Genomic DNA, 12,630 nt, shown 5'->3' with positions numbered 1-12,630 from the left:
ATAGAATAGCACATGTCAAATTGTTAAGTCAAGTTGCCAATTCTTAAACCTGTTTCACATCTTAGATACTGTGGTATGTACTGGTAGTCCTTGGCTTACAAGCACAATTGGGACCAGAATTTCTTCTTTTTTTTAAAAAAAAGAGTTTTTATTGATTTTTTTAATACAATTCAAAAGTACTTATTCAACAAACATGTTGTCTGAGTATATTATTCACTAACACAAATTGAGTTCTTAATCCCTTATTCTTTTCTCCAGCCATTGATAAAAAATAAGTCCCAAGTTTGAAAGTATTCTGTCTCTTCTTTTTCTTTTAACCTCAAAGTAAGTCTGTCCATTTCTGCACAGTTTAGTATTTTTTAAAAATTATTTCTTCCTCTGGTGGTGTTTCTTCATTTTTCCAATATTGTGCGAATATGATTCTTGCCACTGTTATCACATGTAAAATCAAGTATATACTTTGTTTGTCAAGCTTTTCTGGCATTATACCTAATAAAAAAAAGTTCAGGTTTAAAATCTACATGTTTTCCCAACATCTTTTCTAGCCAAGTATGTATTTTTGTCCAATACCTCTTTGCTTTAACACATGTCCACCATACATGGTAATAGGTACTTGACTTGTGATTACATTTCCAACATCTATCTGACATATTTTAAAACAATTTTTGCTAGTCTTGCTGGTGGCAAGTGCCATCTATAAAACATTTTATATAAGTTTTCTTTGTAAGAGGTTGACATTGTCAATTTATAATTTCTTTCCCATACATTTTGCCATTTCTCTAAATCTATATTGCATCCAAAATTCTTTGCCCAAATTATCATTGTTTCTTTTACTTGTTCATTTTCCATTTTCAAATTTAATAAAAAGTTGTACATTTTCTCAATTATTTTCTCATCAGAGGTTAGTAATATCTGATCAAATAAGGTCTGCTCTGTATAAAATCCGTACACTTTAACCTATTTGCCGTATCTCACTTGCATTTGTAGATATATGGGGCCAGAATTTCTGTTGGCTAAGCAAGGTGGTTGCTAATTGAGTTGCACCTGATTTTACGACCTTTTTTGCCACGGTTGTTAAGCAAATAGCTACATTTGTTAAGTGAATCATATGGTCATTAAGGGAATTCAGCTTCTCCCACTGTCTTTGTTTGTCAGAAGCCAGCTGAGGAGATCAGAAAGGATTATCATGTGACCCCAGAACACTGCAACCATCGTAAATACATGCTGATTGCCAAGTGCTCAAATTTTAATCACATAACCATGGCAATGCTGTGAAAATCAGGAGGATTGGGACCATTTTTAAGTCACTTTTTTCAATGCCATTTTAACTTTGAGCAGTTGCTCAATGAATGGTTGTAAACTGAGGACTTCTTGTATCAGGAAGGAGCTGGGATGACTGAGGGATGGGTTGAGTCATATCAAAATGGCCAAAGTGGATCCATTGACTTGTCACTCTTTAGGTCTTACTTTAGCAAACACGCTAAACAGTTGGGCAGTCAAGGGTCCTTCTGCCCAATGCCACACCTAAATTTCTACTGTTGCAATCTATAAACTTTGGGCTATACTTTGTTTTTAAAACGTATTCCTTTCTATTTCCCATTTCTCCTCCTTCCATATTGTGTAGACCAGTGTTTCCCAACCTTGGTAACTTAAAAGGTCTGGCTGGGAAATTCTGAGAGTTGCATTCTACCCATCTTAAAATTTCTGAGGTTGGGAAGCAGTGGGGTAGACTTATATTTATGTAAGACAGAAAAAAGGAGCTCATATTTTACTGAAGAGCTAGCAAAGAGGAAGCAATAGTTTCCATAAATGAGACACAATTAACCCACTGGTGAAAGTTTTGCTTTTTGCTTTTTGCTTTTCTTTTTTCAAGTTAGCATTAAGAAAAGAGCATATGCCTTTAAATAAAATGTGCTCATCAGGAAAGGTGCTACCAGTCTCCTTCTGAGTTTTCACCATCATAAGCTGACATGGGTCTCCTCCTACAAGGAGAGGAAGAGGTACTAACACTGTGCCAAATAGAAACAAGAATAAAAATTGACTGCACTGGGATACAATGCATCTAGATAGGAAGAACGGGCATTTACCGGTTCTTCCCAGGCAACAAAAGTACTCAATCATTTCTCCTGGCGCTATGGTTCTATAGTTATTCACAGGGGTCCGGCTGTAACATCTTAATGGCTGAATAATTCATAGTTGGGGGTATCACTCATTTTGAAAGCTAACAAAATGGAACAGCCCGATTTTTGCACTGTGTAAAGTCAGGAGTCTGAAGCAGCAGCTCTTTAAGGTAAAATGTCTGCAGATTCTACCAGAAGGAGGTAGTGGAAGAAGGCTGTTTTTGCTTATTTGTTTTTTGGAAGTTTTTTTCCCATTTGACTGATTAATCCAGTCTTTGAAAAAGAAGATGGAGATTCTGTCTCCTTCACCTACTTCAACAGTTGCTATCTATCAATCATAATTATAGGGCAGGACTTGTCTTCAAAGTACCACAATCCATTTATGTTGTGGGCTATTTTTTCCTAACTTCTAACAATTCCTATTTACATTTAGTCAAACAGATTTGTTCCAGATTTTATGTGTGTGTGTGTGTGTATAGTGTACGTGTATGTGCATACACATATATACCAATATATACATATGCACATATACACACAGAGAGACACACACACATATTATGTTTTATATTTTTATAAAATATAAATATATACACACATACATATACACATAGATACACACAAACACAAACCATAGAATACTAGCTGCCATATGTACAAGCCTGTCTGCCTATTGAAAGAAATATTTTTGGCTTGTTCTTTGTTCTTCTTTTCTTGGGTTTGGCTGAGGGTCTCTAGATCTGGGTTCAAAGAGCAAAAGGCAGCTCAAAGTGCACATGGGTGCCAAATAATCTACTAGGAACATATTAAACCTAATGTGTCCTTTTCTGGGATTCTCTGTAAGGCAAACCAGGGAACTATGTAGCCTGTTAAATATGTTTATAATGGGTGCTAGGTGCTCCCTCTATGTCATTCATAATTGATCCTTCAAAACTGGCTGTCTATACAGCCTTAGCTTATAGTCATTGTTGCGGAATTCAGTGTTGGATTCTCAGTGTTTGCAAAGCCATTCAGCTACTCCTGTTTGAAATTTTAATACTTGATGATCAAGAAGGTCCAAATAATATAGAAAAGGACATTAGTGGGATTGAGCCATAAAAGCAGGAGTTCCTCATTTCTTACATGCTTTTTCAGCACATGGAAGTCTGATAAAGTATAGCTTGAAATAACAATATTCTTATGACCATCTGAAAAACAGGATAGGGAGGGAAAGACAAAACAAGCGCCAGCATTTTAAGACTGGAAATACAACTAAATTTTAGGGTGGAAGAAAAGCCTCAGTGAAGTGTGACGCTCATTTGGAGGAAGTGGAACACAGAGTACAAGAAAATGTAGGAAAATGCTCCTAATTTCTTGCCACGGCCGATTAAAAGAAGCTGTAACCCCAACTGAATCATTTGGAACTAGCCAGAACAAAGCAGTTGAGGGAACAGCCTTCACAAGATCCAAGGGAAAAATGGAACATGACTGAAGATGAGCTAAGCAGTCTTTCAGCTTTTTCCATCTGTTCTTTTAGCTACTTTTCCATCTAAAAGTTCTTTGACTCTGTGCAGAGCTTTTAATAATCTCCTTTATAACACTTTGATTTTATATATATATATATATATATATATATATATATATATATATATATATATATATATATATATATATATATATATATATATATATATATATATATATATGTAGGTCTTGGCGTATTTGGGTCGTTTCCCGTGTAAGATTGAGGGTGTCTTGGCGACGTTTCGACGAGGTCCCACTCAACATCTTCAGGCTTGTGTCTTCGGCTTCATGCTTGTGCGAGCAAAGCGTGATCGGAGCTGCCGTCTCTCCATAAATATTGGTGGGGGTGTGTGGGGTGCTGGCTTTGTTGCTGTAAGTGGGTTGGTTGGCTGTGTTGTTACATGTTGATTGGTTGATGGGGTTATTGTTTGTGGATTAGTCGGCCGATCACGCTTTGCTCGCACAAGCATGAAGCCGAAGACACAAGCCTGAAGATGCCGAGTGGGACCTCATCGAAACATCCAATCCCAGGTAGGCAACAGATCTGGGTGTGCTGGAAAGAGCAAAAAAAAAAAAAAAGGTTGTGGTAGACCTGGGGAAAAAAAATAGAAGATTAAGATAGCTGCAAGCAAGCTGTCTTAGAAGGACCAAAATGACTAGGTAACTATTTGCGACCATCAATTGCCCTTACACAATTTTTTTATCCGTTCCTGGCTTTATACCGTACCCCAGACATGCAGCAGACTGAAATGTCTGCAGATAGGGAATACCATTTGTAAATCCTCCTTTAAATCAAAATTTCTGCCATTTCTGATTAAGGAGAAATTTCACTCCAGGCATTCGTATCTATTGAAATATTTTATGTAAGAGGCAATTCAGAACCATACACACTGATTTCTAGTTTCTGAACTATGTTACCGATAGTATTTTGAATAATGCATACTTACAATTAATCTTATCCCTCCACCTGCATACAAAGAGTTTTAAATGGCAGAAGACGTTCTGCTGCACCTGTTTTTGTCAAAACAACAAAAAAAATCTTGATACCGTGGTAAGATGCAACAATTTGTGGAGAATTCAGAAAAAGAGTAGCAAGAGGTACTCATGAAACTTGCATATGGTATAAAAGAAGAAATGACTCTGGCAAAAAAAAGGGGGGGAGCAAAAAATGATATTTCTAGACTCAGTGGTTACTAGATAGTTCTCCTTTTCTTCCTTTCTTTGTGTCTTAGTATTTATACTTCTGGGACTAAAGCCAAGACTCATCAGCAAGATATAATATCCTATATACTGAAAGAACTCTAGTAACAGATGACATTGCACATCATCTGCAGATTAACTGAGACACAATGGACCAAATTTCATAGAATTACACCAGGGAGTTCAAAACTCATCCTATTCCGGCCAAACTTTCCTTCAGAAGGAGAGTCTTTTACTTGCAGTGCTATGACTACAGTAAAGTCAAATATACAGTCCTGGTGGACTTTGATCGTGTTTCCCAAGATCTTGGATAATTTGCTTAGTCTCCCTGTTTAATCTATGTAAGACAGTCTTATTACTTAGTCCTGAGGTTTCCAAATTAATGGGTGGGTCTTCCAATCTCCTGACATTAAAATGCCTTCCAAATGTTTATCATATATTTCTCCATCTCTTAAATATTGGATGCACTCCATCTTTCCACTTGGAAGTTGAATTGTACCCTATAACCTATAGCTTCAAGGTTTCACATTTCCAGGGTATAAGTGGAACATCAGATATAAGACACTAAATTTCATTGTTGCTGACATTCGGTTTCTTTTCCACTCCCTATAGCGGATATGTTCAACTTTCCAAATTAAAAAAAAAAGACCTAATCACTGCCCACATAAGCATTTGGATGAAATAAAGCAGCCTACCACAAAGCTGTCTCATTAACGTATCTAGATAACCTGGACTCTAATTCCCATCATCCCCAGATTCAACATCTTTTGCAGTGCTGGTAAGAGGTGGTATCATTACAACACACTTGAAAGGCTCTAGAATTGGGAATTTTGTATTAAAACACTGTCACTGGAAGAATGAAATCTTTGTCTTTTACTGATCAATGCCTCCACCCACTAGGCCAGGGGTAGGCAACCTCGGCTCTTTTATGACTCATGGACTTCAACTCCCAGAATTCCTGAGCCAGGCTGGCTCAGGAATTCTGGGAGTTGAAGTCCATGAGTCATAAAAGAGCCGAGGTTGCCTACCCCTGCACTAGGCTCCTCATTCCTTTGTGTCAGGAGGGAATTCTTTGGAATTCAGGTAAAACAGCACCTGGCTGCCCTCTGATCTGAAAAAGTGCTAAGCAGGCCAGACCTAAGTAGTGCTTGCATAGAAGACTATCAAGAAATCCAGACTATAGATTAGAATGGGAAATTTGGAAATGTTCCTAAAAGCAGTCAACTACAAACTCCTTTCATATTGTTATACGTAGTCATTTGCAGCTGAGATTGACTGAAGTAAGCCTTTAACTTTTTACTCTCCTAGGGGGAAAAAAAGCCATTTCCCTTAAAAAAAGAGTAAAATATCAGATAAGATGAGACAAATAGTGGTAAAATTTATAAGCCAAATTGGCAATTTAGAAATCAATCAATCAATCCAGGATCCAGAAAGGTTTCACCCAAAAGTCCTTAAAGAACTTAACTGTGTAATTGCTAATATTTTCAGAAAAATATACTTTTTTTTAATATTGGCATTTGTTCCAGAGGAGTGGAAAAATAGCCAGTGCTTTTTTTGTAAAAGAAAAAGGTGCCGGAACTCACACATGTCATACAAACCACCTTGCCTACCCTACAAGGTTCCATCCAAAAAAGGTGCCGGAACTCCGTTCTGAGCGTTCTATGAGAAAAAAAGCCCTGAAAATAGCCAATGTGAGTCCTACTTTGAAAAAGAGAGGGGCATGAAGGATACTTTTATTTATTTAGTTAACACATTTCTATACATTTCTATATTTAAAAGGATATGCTAGTTAGCTTAACACCTGTTCATGAGAAAAGCATTTAAAAGCATTATTAAAGAAAAAATAAGCAAAAGGACGAGGATGAGGATGAAACATTGTTCCTAAAAAAGCAAGTCTTGCCTTATAACCTTCTATATATATACTGATGTTATTAACAAGCATGCAGACAAAGTTGACCTATAGATATCATACATGTTAACACTGTATCTCACCAAAACATAAACAAACTCTCCTCCTCCTCCTCCTCGAAATAGCTAATTACAATTCAATTTGGGGCCAATTTATTTTTTTTTGGCAAACTACACTAGTTAAATGTTTCCACCCGTGCCCCTCCCCAGTTCCCAGGTATCAGTAGGTCACTGTGATCATTTTGGTTTTCAAACCATCTGACTCCTGCCAGTTATCAGGTCTTCTAGGTCAGGGCTTTTTAACCTGTGGTACACGTACCACCTGTGGTACATTAGCACGTGGCAGGTGGTATGTGGCCCTGCCCAGCCAAGTGTAGTGAGAGAGACCTCCAGAGCTGCAGAGTGGCTGGGGTGAGGCAAAGGCCCCAGGCTCACTTCCTGCTCACCAGGATGAGAAAAGAGGAGGGGGAGGGGGCGGAGACAGGAGAGGCTATAAAAGGAGGTAGTTTGGGTGGGAGAGGGAGAGAGAAAAAAAGAGGCAGCCTTGGGAGGAGGTGGAGTCAGCTCTAGCTGCACCGAAGGAAACTGAGGAGGGGGAGAGGAGAGGAGATCAAGCAGGCCGGCCATGAGCTGATCTACAACTTCTGTGGCAGCCACTTGTTCTGGAAGCAACAAACAGGCAAGAAACATAGCAGGTCGCCCTCCATGAGGAATGAAGAAAGGCAGCAATGAAGAAAGGCAGCATCGGCTGGAGGTGAGGCATGGAGGGAGGGAGATGGAGAGTGGAAGGATTCTTATGTGCTTTTGTGACTTTGAAGTTCTGGGATTTGTACAATGTGGGCTTTGTGTTCTTAAGGAGTCTTTGGCAATTTCTATTTGGCTGATGGTGATATCTCGTGTTAGCTTCTATTGCTCTGCTGTTGTTAGCTGTAAGTTTTGCTGCAAGGGATTTTGAAGTATTTTTCTCCTGAATGGATTTTGCCTGTAGCATTCCTTTACTTATGAATGGAACAATATGGGGAGGCTGCCTTAGAAGGCAGCCAGTACTTACTACATTGTTTTTTCTTCCTTAAGTGCTGGCTGCTGACTTCTTAACTTTTCTTTCTAGCCAGTAGCTAATTCTTAAAGGGAAATGTGCCTTTTTAAGCTAGTTCCCTCAGTGGCTTGTCTTTTCTGTCTCTGGAGGCTTTTCCTTGTTGGAAGAGGGAAAATATATGTGTGTGTGGGGGGGGGGGGTCAAATTCTTTCTTCAGAAGGAGATGGGAATGAGAAAGAGGGAGGGAGGGAAGGAGGGAGGGAGGGAGGGAAGGAAGGAAGTCCCACCTTAGCACTTGGCCACCAGCAGCCCTGCCATTGACTTTGCTTGCCAAAAGATTGCAGAAGGGGATCACATGACCATAGGACACTGTGACCATCATAAATATGAATCAGTTGCCAAGCATCCAAATATAAATCACATGAACCTGGGCATGCTGCAATGGTCATAAGTGTGAAAAATGGGCATAAGTCATTTTAGTGCAATTGCAACTTTGAACAGTTTGGGGGTTGTTTTGGTCATCAAGTTTTGGACACCTTGCTAGGTGGTATTCGAATATTGCCTGTCCTAAAAGTGGTGCAATCGGTGAAAAGGTTGAAAAGCCTTGTTCTAGATAGCTTTGTTCTCCTCACATCCTCCTTCCACCCACTACAGGTTTGCAGATCTTTTTGTCACCAAATGACTAAGTGGGAGGGGGAAAGATGGGCTCTACCAACTGTTTCTCAGATGAGCTACTGAACCCAGCTGTTGCTGTTCAATTGCCTTCATGAGTAATTGATTGTAATAGGAAGGGAAAGAGAAAGGAGAGGAAAATAATGTGCCACGGAACAATGATAAATATATTACTATTGATATAACCCAGTAATACTTCCTCAGAGGGATGAAAAGGAATTTAAGTGAAGGGTCAATTTCACATTTCCCTTACACCTAACAGTGTTGCTATATGAAGCAATACTGGATCTCTCCAATATTGTTAAAACATATCTTAAGCCTTTCTTCCTACAAAGTAACTGCTGAAGAGAACTGAATTAACAATGCTCCCGACGGTAAGCAGAATTCAGCAAGTCCTCCCATTACCTCCATTAAAGCAGGCTTCATCTGCAGAAGAGCATCTGATGACAGCCCATTCATACAGCCCCGAGGGGTTATATAGAGAATTGGATTCTCTCTTGCATTCATTTGTCTCTCACTTGCCTCTCTGTTGAGAGCTTCAGACCACACAGTGGCAGCTTGCGTGGGTTGGTTGTAAACACCATGTCCAATAGAGTTCTAGTGAGCCTGCAGGGTCTTCAGATGGTTCCTGGGGGATCACAGCTGTGCATGAACAGAAGGGGGGAGAGGGGTTCTTCTTTCAAATTTGACAACTTGACCACTGTATAAATCAACATTCAGCAACGACTGCAACACTTTGCCAATAGTTCAAGGAGATTTTTTAAAGAGTCTGCCTCTGTTGAAATAACCAGCATTTCTTCCACTACAAAATTAAGAAGAAGACTGTCTATCTGTCTGTCTGCACCTATATGTAGGTGTGGGTGGACGTATTCACTCCACACACCGAGAGACACGAATAGACCCACATAGACATTCAACTGCTATCTTTCTTCTATGTGTCTATGTGTAAGTAGCAGCATGTGGTTTTGCCCCTGAAAGGGATGGGATTATAATGACTCCTCTAATCATTGTCAAAGGTAAGGTTTTCAGACTGCACTGTTCACCTGTCCTGGGAGAGGCCTGGAATAGTTGCCAAGAAAGCCATTGAATTAGAGCAGAATAAAATTGTTTTACCAGGAGAACATTAGGCCTAATTAAGGAGATTAATTCCAACAACTGATTTTTCAATATATGACAGCACACCACAGTCCTCCAACTTTCCTGGGAGCTATGTTTTCCATTCTATGTCCATTTTACCCAAACCATCTGAGAGTTGGGGCTGCTTCTGGAAGATGACACAATGTCCATAGTTAGAAGTTGCTTATATGTGGCCCTCATTCAATTTGATCTTCACCACCCAAATTCAAAATGGAAACTGAGATGGACAAAATTCATGGATATAAGGAAAATTGCTTCATTTGCAGCTTCAACACTTCTCTGCCTAAAGTAAAGAAGATAATAAAAGGTAATTTACAGATACCCTTTATTTATTTTTGTAGGTTTTTTTAAGTAATAACAGAAAAAGACATTTTCTTTTGGCTAAGATCAAGTATCTGTTCTCATCGATTTACAGTTATTCTTTATATTTATTTATTTGTTTGTTTTTCCCATTTTTGAACCACCCATCTTGTGCAGAGAAGGACTTTATTGCATTTTCTGTTCCATTGTAACAGCAAACTTGAGATATATCTAGTACCCTCTGGATTTTTTTTGCACAAACTTTGCATTGATGCTTCATTATTACATCAGTTATATTTCACAAGTATCCTAGAAACTGCCTGGACTAATTTCAAAGAGTGCTTTCTTCCTTTTGATTTTCCCGGAATCACAAAGACATGAAAAGCAAGGTATTTAATATTTATTGTGTTGCTCCTTCCTCTCTCTTGCACACAGACATGCTTTTTATACGGAGACATCAAAGGAAATTGGAAATGCAGTTAGAATCTGGAAAAGCTCATTTTTTGCACCAGATTGATAATTTAGAAACCCTGAAGTATCAAACTTGCATTGAAGACGTTACCTAATTGGTCCATGAAATATCTGCACACAAACAAACACACAAACTCAGAGAGCACCAGGGACCTCACCGTTTCAATATCTAAGATACAGAAAACTGTTTTCTATTGGAACCTGTCAGTTGACAGTTTTCACAATCCTTGTCATTAACCATACAGCCTGAGGCTAAAGAATGTTGGTCTAAACACTGGCCCGCAGTAGAAACTTTAAAACAGGTATGTCTATGGAGATTCTCAGTCATCCAGGTCAAGATTATTTCTTTCTTTGAGAAGTTGGCACTGTGCTTTCTGCAGGAAGTTTTCTGCCCTTTGTTCATTCACTGTTGAAGACAGGCACAGGCTGTTGGGGATGAGTCTGTATTGTCTGCATATCAAATTGAAGTGCAAATGGTAGTCTGCAATTTTTCTGGAACTGAAGAAGCTTCTTGGGTGCGAAGTGAAACGTCCTCAGGGGGAAAAAAAGGAAGTCCAGTTGCCTTTTAAAACAGGTAGTTGAAAGCAATGGGTGACCAATTCAACTTGCTGCATCTATTAAGTTAAAAAAAAAAGATGCAGGAAAGCACTCTCTTCTCAGCTTGCAGGAGAGTCTTGGGTAGCCTTGAGAAACCTGTCTTCTGCACGTGGGAGACTCTATCAGTAGCTCTAAAGATAATAACCCACAAAGAATGAAAGAGTTTCGTGTCATTAAAAAAAAGTCAAACAACCCTCAAGATAGATATAAATTATGTCATAAGCAAAGAGAAGCACTCTTGGTTTTTATAGGAAACTGTGATTTACATCTCACGTATAAATAACTCTGCCCTGTGCAAAGACAGGTTTCATTTTGCAACGACAATGGAAGAATTGGAAAAATGGCACTAAAACCACATGGAAAGGGTGCATAAATCGAACAGTGTTGGCGTCACTTCATTTCTCCCTTTTTCCAGTCTTTTATTTATTCAGTCTCATTTTTTAGATTTTCAAAAACCTCATTTTTTGCATCAATAAGCTATGTTCTGCTTAAAAATTCTAAATGAAATCTGTTTCTTTCCAATGTGTCCCTGTACTTTCTGACTGCCTGTAGATGCATGTTTGTATAGCTCCACACCACATGCATTTTGGGGTTCGTATCTTTCATGAACTTTTGTTGTACAGAGAATTCAGAAAGCTAATTGGCACTCAGCCCTGCCTTTTGCTTTGCTTATTGCTTCAGATACATTGACTACAGTTAAATTCGCATGAAGATGCTAATCAAAGAAAAGGTAGTTCTATATAACACATAACCAAGAGAATCCAGCCTGATATTTGAAACAATTTTGAAACTCCTTCAGCGTTTTTCTCAGTTTTGAGGTGTGGTTACAACACGTGCCATGTCTCTTAGAAACAATGAAGCTTCATAGAAATGTTCAATGATCCGAATATTATATGGTTTGGGAACTCCCTCCCTTCAGGGAACAAATTCTAGGAGTACTTTATGCTTGTCTGCTAAGGAGTTGAAGATTTACTAGGAAATTTCTATCCCTGTGGTAGAGAAATCTGGGACATGGTCTGGGGCATGGGCGTTCTCTTCACAGCCAGCATCCTGCCTTTGAGGGCATCCCTGTTACCCTAAATGAACTATAAGTGTGCCCTAAAATGCATCTTTCTACAACATCTGCACGCTACAAGAAACTACACTTTTTAAGCTGCTTGTCTCTGGCACTACTGATATTCTTCTGTGTGTTGACTAATCAAAAGAATTTCCCCAGTTTGCCCCTTCAGCCCCATACCAAATGCACAGTTTCTGAACTCCAGCTGGTGTTTTAATTCAAGCACTAAACTATAAATAAAATTAAAATAAGTTTGCAACCATGAAACTTACTACCTTTGTGCTGTTTGAAAGTTAATCTCAGCAAAATCAGCAGAATGGAGAAAATGAATCTCCATTCAGGATGGGGATTGTTAAACTGAACAGTATTTTTTTTCTTTCTTTTCAAATGTAACAAATAGGGCAATGCTTTCCTCCCTAAAATGTGCATTTCACTTACTGTGCATTGGGAATAATATCTAAAAAGACAGACTGCTCAAGTCCTCTTGTCTTAAACCATTTAAAACTGTAAAATAGTAAAAGAACCAACAATGATTTCAAGAGCATTTCTTGTGAAGTGTTATATATAAAAAGCAGAAGATATGGAGCCTTCTGCAAAGGAGTGGGATTAGTTTATATACTTTGTATTATTAA

This window comes from Vipera berus (genome assembly GCF_964194415.1).
Source record: "Vipera berus genome assembly, chromosome: 1".
In the NCBI taxonomy this organism is placed as follows: Eukaryota; Metazoa; Chordata; class Lepidosauria; order Squamata; family Viperidae; genus Vipera; species Vipera berus.
This window is presented reverse-complemented; position numbering follows the sequence as displayed.